We start from the raw sequence: 12,735 nt of genomic DNA, 5'->3' as shown, positions 1-12,735 counted from the left end.
TATGAGACTTAAGTGACCATAAAGTGGTTAACAGCATGAAAATATTACAAGAACAACGTTGCCTTTGCTCAAATAAGACATATCGATTTTTATGAGAATGACGGCTCCATTTCAAGATCATTAAATGACAAGCTGAAATTTGTAATTTTACAAAATAAAGGCACAATTTTATAACCCTGAAGTTAGAATATTAAGAGACAAACGAGTCTTGCTCCTATCATTCTTCTAGTAAGAAAACAATAAAGTGGCAACTGCTCCCGAGAGTAAATTCACAATTTTACAAGAATTGAATGGCATTAGTGGGACAAATTAGTTTGAATATTCAAAGTGGTAATATTAGAATGTGTCCTTTGTTGGTGTTCTGGAAAGCACAAAAAAAGTACATCTGTCCTCATTGCAGTGCGTAAAGCGTTTTTGATTGATGTGTTTTGCTCACTGAACTGGCAGCCGACATGCAAATAAATGCAGCGCGCTCATGTCTGAACGTTTGACGACGCCCCGGCATCAAAGGAGGAAGGAGGGGGGGCTCATTTAATCCTTTTAGTAAATTATGGAATAAACGCTCATCGGAGACATTTTGAGAGAGAAAAAATACTTTGAAAGTGCAGAAGAGGAACACCCGTCTGGCTGAATCGGCAGATTCTTTTTATTCGAATTTCAGATTGGAGGTTGATACAGTACAGGTTAGTTTTAGCTTCAGCTAATTTCGCAACAGTTTACGCCATAACAAAGCGCTTTACAGAATATAAGATATATTTGTCATGAATGAATCATTTTCACACCAATTGAGTGGATTTTCTGCAGTACCCCCAAAAAATGGGCCTAAATAGTCATTTGATTTGGCGAAACGTTCAAATAAAATACACAATCTAATATGACACACGTACACAACAAAGCCAGTGAGTTGTTTGAGCCAAATCAATTCACGGTATTTTTTTAAATCCTCACTATTTTTTATTTATTCTTATTTTTGTGACTTTTATTTTGTGAAAATACTCAATTTCAAATTTTATCAAAATTTCCTGCCTGGAAATTGTCGACCTCATCCAATTGTTTTGCACTGTATAGCCAAAGCATTTTTTTTTGTGTGTGTTGGAAAAACGAGCACATGGCTTAGCCGTGTGTAGTCGTGACGGTACAAGAGCAGACCACACCTGCTTTTATTTGACCCACAGGAAGCCTTTAACACCTGCGCGGAGCACCTTAACACTCTTCAGAAAGAACGTTAGTGTCACGCCATCGGGGGCTCGGAAAACAAGCTGTTAAAAAGCACTCGGGATTCCAACATTCCTAGCCGCAAGAGATACAAGCTCGGCTACTTTATCATTACTGCTTTCCGACTTTACAAAAGTCAAAAACTCGGCATCCCTCGCAAACGGTATTTAAAATCCTCCATAGAGCAACCTTAAAATTTCTTAAAACTCCGCATTGCAACTTTTCTAGGACACAGGCCGCTGTTCCAATTTTTCACAAGCAGTTCCACAGTGATGGATGATGTTCAATTCTCACCTGCAGTTCGGTGCAAACCGCCACGACCCCCACCCACCCGCCCTCGGGTCGCGGCCATTCGCCGGCTCGCTTGCCGCATAGCGCCAGTCCGCGATTAATGACAGATGGCCAGGCGAAGACCACGTCCTTGAGCCGCCAGGCTTATTGGCACCCGGCGCTAATTGTATCACATATAACGCAACTAAAAGCCTCATAAATCTGGGAGCAAACCAAATGCTTTATCCAAGCACCCCCGCCCATTTTTTTTCTCCCTCCCGAGTGGCAAATTGCCATTTCTCTTGAAATATTGGCAACCTTTTGACACCCGAGTTGCATTAGCTTAATGAGCTTCTTGCGAAGAAATGGCGACGGGAAAAAGGGCTGTATAGGTCTGGCGGGTGATCTTTACGCTGATTGATAATAATCTGATCTGATGGGTGTGGGGTGCAAGGTTTTAAAATCATGATGGGCAGAATCCAAAAAATTGAGATGCCTGGTAGGGCAGGCGCTAGGCAGGTGTTGCGAAAAATACAAATGAGTCATTTCATAAACACCGTGTGAAAATATTGGCAATTTTAAGAGATGTTAACAAATGCTTTGCTAAAATCTGCTAAAACGTTCATAAACATGACAGAAATTCAGATCTAAATATCAAACGTTCATTCATTTGACCACCCCTCTGTACCTGTTCCTGCTGTTCCATTTGTTTCCAATCAAGGAAGACTTTCCTTGGCCTGATTCCTGTTGGTCTTCTCAGAGGGCGTGCGAACCGATGATGCGAGCACACGTGCGCCTCGGCTCCAGTAAAACTGCAAGCAGGCTTTGCGCTGTAAATACAGAAGATTACCTGAACACCGGAATAAAGACAGCGGCCGCAGGAACGGGGGAAAAAAAACAGATGGGGAAATCAATATGAGAAATGGTCTGAAGGGCCCCGCATTTCCTCACCGGTCATGAAAAGGTTATTTTACACCCAAAAGCATGTATTGATTGCACGCACTCGGCGAGGCGGAAGCGAATATCTACTGGGGGAATTGATGGGGGTATTTATTTTTTGCATTAGGATTAGGGTGGGCGGCGGGGACAATCAATGCTTGTTTAATGTAGCTGCAGGGACCGAGGCATGAATCACGGGGCTCCGGGGCGAGGACGCATTATTTGCGGTTGTCACTGGCGGGAGGGACAATTTTACAAATAGCTTGCAAGATATTACCTGATGAGGTCGACTAATTTGAAATGTAAAAAAAATGCTTTGAAAAATAAATTTAACAAAGACCTTAAAAAACAAACAAAAAAAAAAAAAAGAAAAAAAAAGCATTATGAGGATTTCAGAAAATGGATCGATGGATGACTTAAAAATTTCACAACCGCTTGGAATAATAATAATAATAATTATTATTATTATTATTATACAAATGGCTATATTGATAAATAAATAAATAAATAAATAAACAAATAAATAAATAAATGAATATAGTAACTCGTAATAACTTTCAGTTTCTTTGAAATTCAAAAATCACACATCCACACACTTTCAATCTACCAACAGTTGGCAAAACCTCTCCCATTTCCCTGAAGAACATTTTAAATATTCAACGTCAATTATATACAGGTCAGTCACATTATACAGTATATGGTGTAGATACTTTGCAGTACCACTGCGACAACACAGGAAAACCCAGCCCTGCAAAAAAAAATGACCATCGTATTTCTGCTGATGCGGAAGAATCGGCTGCGGTGGATCGCTCTCACTCGTCCATCATTGTGGATTCGGTCGGACCAAGCCCAGAGCGAGCGCCATTTGACACAGGCCGCGGAGCCAAGCAGCGCCCCTGTGCTTCACATGAATAATTCAAACGGAACCAATAAGCCAATGTACCAACGCTCAGCCTGTGACACAAAAACGATTTCGCTCCCCTGCCCCCTCCCACCACTTATGTGAGTTGAAATGACCACGCTTAATGGGAGCACACACATACGTGCCAAAAACACCACCGGGAGCAAGACATTTACCATCAACTAGCAGCTGTGGATGAACCGACTGAACCAAATGAAGATGTTTGTATTTCAGGGGAAAAATAAAATCTTTTTCATTGTTCATCATCAATTCATTCAAAACATACCAATAAAATGTAAATGCTTTTCAATACGCATTAAAAACTGACCATACAAAAAGTTGTTTATGCGCTGTATAGTCTTTCTAATTTCAGTACTTTTTATTTCTTGACTTTCAATGCCTTTAACTCCATTGATTGTAACTGCTTTTAAATGTTGTCCTTTGACTTAAAACATTTGACATTTTGTGAAAATTCCCTGACTCGAAATTTCACCCATGCCGATTGTATACGATTCGAGAAAATGTACTCAAATCCAAATCATTGCTTGGACTATCATGATCTAAAACCATTTGAGGAAATTTTGTTCTTGGGTCATCAGAAGCAGAGTGGTTCTCGTACCTGACTTCCTGGCGCCATATCCTAGTCCAGGATGTACATGGTCAGTCGGATTGGACTCCAGTCCCTGCTTGATCCTAAGCAGGCAAACAGAAGGATGGGATATCTTTAAACACAAAGTAATGACAACAACTTCAGTTGCTCAGAACAGAGCATCCGATCCCTACCGGCCCCAATCAATACGGCTCGCTTCCTTGACAGCGAGTGATTGATCACAGGGCCGGCGTGAAGCCTCAAGATGAGAGCACCAGGTGTCTTCTCTGGAGGAGCAAGTGAGCGACGCAACTCGCCGATGAAACCGACAGGCCGGCGGAGAAAAAACGTACAACCTCCGTTCGCCCACGCGCAATACGTGACTAGAAAGACTTGATTGGGGAGCATTGTGGAAAAAAAGAAAAAAAAAAAGTATGGAGAGGTCTGGTGACTCATTTGTAGAGCAACACACCCTGACCGACCTCTCTCCAAATTTCACTGACCCCAAATTGTCTTACGGAGGACACTTTGACATCCAAAAACGAATTCTCGTAATTTCACCTCATTTTGAGGCAACCGCAATTATTTCGTCTGCATATTTCGAAAACAGTAGTAGCGATACAAAAAAAGCGGTCACCGACCTAAAAATTCCTAAATGTCCCAAATGTAGCCAAAATCTACTTGAAATTTCATGATGCGACAAAAAATGTATTGACTGCAAATTCCATAAATGTCCTTAAAAAAAAACAGAGTTTAAATGACACGAACGGCTCGACAAAGTCTTGAAAATCAAAAACACTAACTTGAAAATAAACACTCATTCACTGCCATTGACGCCGATAGACGTCAAATATCAATTTTAACTGGGCTTTTATTAAACGAAATAAAAAAAATGTGAGCAACACTGTCATTGACAAAAACTCACAAACTTTTAAACTCCTGACTTGACATGTCACAAACCTCTCGCACAAAATCCATTTGGCAGTTATACAAGAACTCAAGCATGTATAAAAATAAATCGGAGCACGGGTGACTAATCCTCTCACCTGATTACATACAGTCGGTGATGTGCCTGCGGTAAAAATCGTTCCCCCATGTGTGCTCATTTGCAGGTTTTCCATACGTGTGAACTCCAAGCAACCCTTTGGAAGGGTCAACAGAAACAACACCGTGAGAGTCTTATAGATCTAATACATTAGAGGAGTCGGGTTGAAGCAGGAGATGACTCCCCCACATTAAGATCTTCCTTCTCCCAGACAGACAAACGGACGGACGGAATGAAGGTTGGGAGGCAATCCAATAAAGCTGATTCGCTGTGTTGCTTTAATAAGTGATCTCAGAGGCGGGAAAACCAGAATTCGCCCTTGAGAAACTTGACTACTAATGAATATGAAGGACTCTGAAGGGAGTGAGGAGATAAGCTGATGACATCACTTCAAGGTGGGAATTTCAACAGGCCATTAAGACACCCCTGAAAACACAACAAGTCTTCTGTCTCGATTGGAAGGAGCCATTTTACGGTCTTTTCCATTGCTGTCAATTTTTAAACAAGTGCAGGTATGTATATTAATAATACAATTAAAACTAACCAAGCAAAACCTTTTCCATTCAAGGACATTTCAGTGAGTATGCAAAACATATTTTTTTTTTTTAATAAATACGCCAAATTCTTCAGAAAACACTGATAAATATTCATTGCATGTTCCTTTAGGGAGATTGGTGGAAATATAAAAAAAAACAAAAAAAAACAAAAGTCAATTATCTGGTTTGGCAACTTGGGGGTCCAAACATATTTCAGGCAGGGTGGCAGTGCCCCCACTGGCCCCCCTTTAGCTCTGTCACTGGTTGACAAGACAGATGTGCGACACTCATATGCAAAACATTCAAATTTCCATCACGGAATTTAATGATTGCATCCAATTCCCTTCTAAATCTGAATTCATTGTTACTCACACCTTTAATTTATTTTGAACGCTTCCAAACGGCTTTCCGCTCAGCCGCGCTACGACATCTCCCAGAAGATACAGTTATAGCCCAACTAAAGTGGAAACTTCTGCCCTTTCTCCTGGATAATTTACATGTCGTCCTGAGCTAATCTCGGCTAAATTATGGTCCAAACTCGTAAAGGTCACGGACGCCGCTGCCTTGTGAGCGATGCTACGCGAGGAAGCGCTCGCCTGTCCAAGCTCATCAGCACTTGGCGCACGGGAGGTGACACACAGCAGGGGGGGGGGGTTGATCGATGTGCCGACAGCTATTAGGTAAGTGGGGCTGAAAGGGCAAGTGTATTTAAGTGAGCCGCTAGGGGGTTGGGGGGTTGGGGGGGTTGAAGCGTGCCTTTCAATCACTTAAATGGAACATCAGTGTTGAGATTAGCGGGCGGTTTGGTGTGTTTGCAGCCGCAAGTCAAAAAGTGGAAGGCGACTCGTAAGTTATCTTCAAGGTTGTTCCAAGTTTTTTTTCTTTCTGGTTTGTCATCTCTTTAAGTGCCGCATAATCGTCTTTGAGGTCGGCGAATGGAGAAGTTGTTTGGCCAAGTTGGCGACGGAGGTGAGGTTGCTTGGTGAAGATGGCGGCGTCTAGCATTTTGACAGAGCATAATCTCAAATGGTCATTTCTGACCTCTCACCTCCTTTTCGCTTTTTCTATTTTGTGGCAAATAAGATGTGATCAAATGTGACTTTAGACGGGGTGCGGCGTCGCTGGGAGCGGCCGAGCTTTCACTTAATCCGATAATTGGCCTGCCCCAAAGATCGGCAATCACAGCACGTCATAATGAACGGAAATAATTTGACATTTGGCCTTTCCTTTTTTTTTTGGGCTTCCAATCCATTCAAGAATGAAAACCTGAGCAAGATGATAAATTATTATAGGCTGTCATTTTACTTATTAAAACTGTCCAGTTGGATTTGTGAGCTGCCATCATAAAAATGGATGTGGAAAGTGGTACGAAATGGCTAAGGAAAGAAAAAAAAATCTTATGACAGCCAATCAATTTAGTGACACCGGATATTGCTCAGACTCCTGTTCCGCTATACTGCAAAAACTTAAATCAAACCATGATTAAGTATCTCCAAACCAAGCAATTATCAGGTAATTTTCTATAAAAGTATTTGCTTCAATTGAAATATGCAAACTTATTGAACTAAGTTTAGCTCAAAATAAGAAAATCGTTTCATTTTTGTTAGCAAAACTTGCTAGCTGGAAGAAATCTCAACAAGTCAAATTTTCCCTGTTCTACTGTCGAGATATTTTTCCTCAATTTAATATTTATTTTTAGTCCGGGAGAAGACAAGGAACGCAGACGGACGGCTGACGCGGAAAATATCGGGAAGGCTAGCACGATATTACAGTAAAAGTCTATAATTCATTTGCAAAAACGATTTCACGTCATGTGTAATCGATACGGTGGCATGGCGTGAACGTCAATTTGAACTCCAGCTATGATGCAGTTCCTTTTATTGGTTTAAAAATCATGATAATTAAAATCTCCATCACTGTTAGTGTACTTTGTGGCCATCTTGAATTAATATTTAGTGCCGTTTCGCTCGTTCCACTTGGTTGATTTGCCAAATCGAAATAATTCAATTAATATCAGAATGAAAGCAGCCGCCATAAATATAAAACAGAGGGCTTGTGGTGGTCCTGTTGGACTCATTGGATAATCACCCCCAAAATAAATCAAGTTATAAATATTATAACAATTAAAGCCTCCTCCACGATTTGCATATCGTTTGGGAATGCGGTGCCTTTGTCCTTTTCGAGCGTCTCTGCTGCTTTCAAGTAGAGGAGAAAAAAACCAAAAAACGGCGGGTTGGGTTAGCAGTAAATGTTAAAATTATCATACTGACGGATGTTACAAAAAAAAAAAAAGGCCTTCACAGTTGAGCAGAATTTTAATTATGCATAACGGTCAATCGGTTTTGTCGACTTTGCACAATGGAATGAAGACGATATTACGGACTATCTTGTCAGCAATTATTACCGACTGGACACAAACAAAACAATGGTCAACTCAATTTTAACTATTGCCAAGGAATAACCAGTAGTAAAAGAGCAGACAATTTCTTTGGGTTGATCTTTTGCGTTTGCATAAACTATCCACAGATAAGCCGCCACAGGTTCTCAGCTAAGCGTCTCCATAGCAACACCTTGTCACCTGCGCTTAAGTCAGCGTTTTTCCGCAACCTCAGCACCAATCTCAATATACAGCTAAACTCCTCCCGAGGATCAATATCGGAAATGTACAACCGGAGTCACGCATTGTTTATCAATCAGCTCCGAGTCAATCTGTCAAGATCGATCGCCGTTTTAGCTTTGTGAACAAAATCGCTAGCATGCCACTTTTAAACATTTCATTCCAAGAAAACGTCTCATCCCAAAAGCAGAACTAATCCGGATCTTCTCATCATGCCAACGACACCAGGCGCATGGCCGTAATCACACATGCGCCGTAAATTGTCGTAATGGGCCGTGGCATGTAGCTCAGTGAAGGCCGCGTGACCGTGTCCGAACGGACGCCGCTCAAATCATCCCGCAATTACGTCGTTAGACGCCCCAAGGAATAAAATGCCAGTCGCTGAGGATAAACGCGTAAATATGATGGAGGTGAAATCAATCTCACCTTTGGCAAAACATATTTGCTGTGTTATTTAAGGCAGTGTTTCCCCCCCAATCTATGGTGAGTCAAGGGACATACTCGACAGGCCAAAAAACTCACAGCACACCAGAACAAAATGTCAAAATAAATTGTCCCCAATCTATGGTGAGTCAAGGGACATACTCGACAGGCCAAAAAACTCACAGCACACCAGAACAAAATGTCAAAATAAATTGTCAAATAGGCATAAATATAAAATAGTTCAGAATTTTGGGAAATGGGGATCAGGACAGAACGCAAATGACGACCAACTCAACTGAAGCCTGTTAGCATTTGTTCTGCCTGTCACATTACATTGTTGGAAAGAATAGCAGAACAGACAATCAATTAAAATGAGTCAATTTCCTACCTGATGAGCTCTCAGATTTCTTTGTTGATCTGTCTCTGCCAGTTATATACAATGACAGATAAAACAAATAAATTATACAATTACAAACGATACAATTAACCTTTATATTCAACTTTACAGGCCCAAATGTGCCATTAATTTAACAACTCATTTTAGTATCGATACTTTTTGTGACATTTTTTGTTTGGTGGTGTGCCAGGAGATTTAAAAATAGTTCTTGGCTCAAAAAAGTCTGAGATTTCAAAATCCCGACCATCTTGTCTTTGAACGGGGAAAGAAAAGTCAAGCGAAACTAGCTAACGCTCCTCCAAAATCTACAACTAAATGTGGCAAGAGAACCCAACCAATCTTACTGTCCGTGTGTCACAAACTATCGTCTGTTAGAAAACGACAAGTTGCTTGTTTACTTCCGAGATCAGATGGTGGAAAACCCGAGCGACGCCGAGCATGCTGCGATGGTGTGATTACAATTTCAGAGCCCCGGCTCGCCTCATCTATGATCCCACTACCGACAGACAATCTTGCTTCTCTCCTTCATCCTCACAGTTTCACACAACATGTGCAAGAAGAGCGAAGACAATTCTGCGCTTCCTCCCTAAGTAACCCTTGAGAGGTTTACCATACTCCAAAAGGTCTGTGAGTGACCCCGCAAAGAAATTGGTACAGTCGCGACCCCCCGGAATTGATCTCAAGCTTCCTTTCTAAATATGAAAGACAGGAACACACACATCGAAAACAAAGGCCGTTTGATAATCCTTTGATACCATGCGGTCGGGAGATGACGACGAGGTCCACGGATAATTCAACCTTTTTGGTGTAAACACATGCGGCGCTCTGCTGTTTGGAAGCAATTGCCGCGCCGTTTATGCTAATTTGCATCACTTGACAGGAGATAAATAGCAATTAAAGCGGAGATAATTGAGATGAGCGCGCACACCCGCCCTCACCCTGCGTGTTGGACAAGTGGAAAATGCTTTTGGGACACGTTATTCATTCCGTCTGAGGTGACACTCTTTGCTAAATAATCCGTCGCTTTGTAAATACGACACGATTACGTGGAAATTTGAAAGCCTCGCAATTAGCTTTGTTTTAATTTACACGCTACGATGAAAAGGAAAATGTTTTGCGATGCAGCATTGCACATTTGGTAACAATCTTTTAAAATCTTTGATTTGGTGATAGTAAAATGACTAAACAAAATGGCTGATTTCCTGTGTTGGTTTTTGACACGAAAAGATGAACAATTAAATAGATCACAAGTCATTGCTGTCCATCTATTTAGCACACAGGTGTCAAACTCAAGGCCCGGGGGCCAGATACGGCCCGCCACATCATTTTATGTGGCCCGCAAAGACAAATTGTGCATCAAATTCGTGGGTCATTACTAGAATTGCAAATTGTCTTCACTTTTAATATCTTTTTTTTTAATATTTGACCAGTTTTTACTCGTCTGATTTGAAAACGAGTTATTTGTCAGTTTGTTTTGTAGCTTTTACTGTATATAAAATGAGGTGCTCATACATTTATTTGGCTCGACAGTCATAATGTCCCTCCGAAAGAAGCTATGACTACAATGCGGCCCCCGAAAAAAAGTTGGTTGCTAAATTGATATGCTAAATTTTAGCATATCAATTTAGCAACAATCAGATAGTCTTGAGTTTGTCTTTGAAGAACATATGTAAATAACCAAAAAAATGGATGCTCCAATTTGCAGACAGAGGCCCCTCCCCCAAAACATATTCTTGCCCCATATCATGCAATGTTTGAAGCGTTTGACAATCCCGATACTTGATTCCCCCAGTGCAAAATTCATTAAAATGTCCGTCCTTATTCTTCCATATTCTTCCCTTACTTACTTGAAAGCACTTGGGACGGATGGATGAGGACGTTACGGAAGGTGGCTGTCGTCGTTATGCCGGTGATTTCCCTTTTAACGTTTCTGCCAATTGGAATCGCAGCACTGTTGGACGGGCAACGAGCGTGGGCTGGTGAAAGCCACATCAGCAGGGGGGTGATGACTGATAGGGAGTTAAAAAACAAAACAAAATAAACCTTGAAAAAAAAAGTCTGCTATGGTGATTTCTAAGCCAGTGCTTGAAATACACAGTATGTAGCCAACCACTGTGAATTAGTATTCTCCTTTTCAGACTGAACATTGCCAAGGACTTGATGTTCTACCCACACACAATGAGGAAAAAAACCCACAAAGGATTTACAATTTTGTGCTGCCAATTGGTCTTTATGGTTCAATTCAGGAGGAATCGTGCAAAATCTGTAAAAAAATATGAATAAAATTTGGAAATGAAAAACACAAACGAAAATTACCACAGTGTGGGTTTGATCACAGAAAATGGCCGCTTCTAAACCAAAATGGCCGACTTGCTTCCGGTGAAAAAAGGCTAAACATGGCAAAAATATGGACGCAAGTCCAATATTTTGTTTTTAGAATGTTTATATCCAAGTGTCTCTTGGTGTTCCCATATTTTAGAAAGTGACAAGAGTTTACAGAGTTTACCAAGTGTATCCAAAGATCCATCTTTCAGTCGGCGCCAGGTCATGAAAACGAACACTTGAAAGTGGCCAATCCACAATTCAAGACGTCTCCCTCTGTGACGGACGTCAACACACACACGTCCACCATGGCCCCTCGGTCCACTCAAGAGAAAACAGTATGAGCGAATCATATGAGCGAATTGCCTCGAGGCACAAGCTGGGTAGCGAGCGCGTCGGGTTGCTGTATTGCCTGAGGGAAAAAAATAAAAATGCTTTTTACAAAATAAAATGTGCCTCCAAAAAAAAACGAGCCCATTTGACTTCTTTCAGATTTTGACGGTTGCCTGGCAGTTAGGGGACCATTGGCTTAAATGCCTCATGGTTTCTCAAATCCACCAAAGACAATATAGCTTGATGCTAACACCTGAAGTGTGAAGTAATGAGAGCTGGCGGTTATCCTGAGGTGGGATGAAAACGACGCTGTCACATTGAATCAAGGCAAGGTACCCGCGACACCTGGGCGATAGGCGGGCGAATGTGTTGAAAGACCCCGAAGCGACATTCCGGCTGTAACCTTTGCAAAGATAGTTTCGGGTTAAGAACGTTTGCCACTCAAGTTCTGTTCAGATCTTGGCGATCAAAGGAACTCTAGTTTTGTTCAGACTATAAAAATACTTCTAAAAGTGGGCAAGTAACATTTGAGCAGACTAGGTTATGCATTCTATATATCAATGTGGAATTTTTTAATCTATGAGAACGAATGGTCAGTCAAATAAAGATTAAGACGGACAGCAAAATCACTCAATTGGATGCTAGGAATTTATTTTGCTGAGAAGCCGACATTTGTTTGTCCAACACGGCCCAGTATGTTCTTTTCTTTATTTGACTCTAACAAACGTGATAAAATGATGAATAAAAGAATGATCCTTTTTTATTTTATTTTATAAAGCAAGATTGGATTTCTAGGAGGCAAAAAAAGGAGTGTGCTCGGCGCCTCTTGAGGAACTTCTTGACAGCTGTTTGTTTTCCAGGCAGCGCGGCGGTAATTTATTTATTTCCCTGACAGATTGAGGATATGAAAGATATTGTTTTGCCCGCTTTATATTGTGGTTTTAGAAACCCCTGCAAGAAGCAAGAAAGGAGCATCCACAGTCATCCAACACTTTTGTCAAAATGACTTCCCTTCTACCGCTTTATCAATTAGCTAAACAAATGAGTTGCGTTGCGACATCATTTTGCTTGATTAGGAATGAACTGATTGTTTACTCCCAGGCCTTGGAGACAATCTGTGACTAATGAAATGTGGAAGGGTGGTGGAC

At 41.2% G+C, this 12,735-nt stretch overlaps 1 long non-coding RNA gene across 2 annotated transcripts; it reads right to left on the bottom strand.

Annotated features, from left to right (window-relative positions):
- Positions 1 to 2,007: 2,007 nt before the first annotated feature.
- On the bottom strand, positions 2,008 to 10,938 carry LOC119128940. Of its 2 annotated transcripts, none has more exons than XR_005099100.1 (3): positions 10,780 to 10,938; positions 3,945 to 4,047; positions 2,008 to 2,315 (listed from the first exon to the last, which is right to left on the bottom strand). It is a non-coding gene; the product is annotated as an uncharacterized LOC119128940 (long non-coding RNA). The 2 variants fall into 2 exon arrangements; XR_005099101.1 differs by having other exon boundaries at positions 3,945 to 4,018.
- Positions 10,939 to 12,735: the final 1,797 nt, after the last annotated feature.

The sequence above is a fragment of the Syngnathus acus genome, chromosome 10 (assembly GCF_901709675.1).
Source record: "Syngnathus acus chromosome 10, fSynAcu1.2, whole genome shotgun sequence".
Taxonomy (NCBI): domain Eukaryota; kingdom Metazoa; phylum Chordata; class Actinopteri; order Syngnathiformes; family Syngnathidae; genus Syngnathus; species Syngnathus acus.
This window is presented reverse-complemented; position numbering and strand designations above follow the sequence as displayed.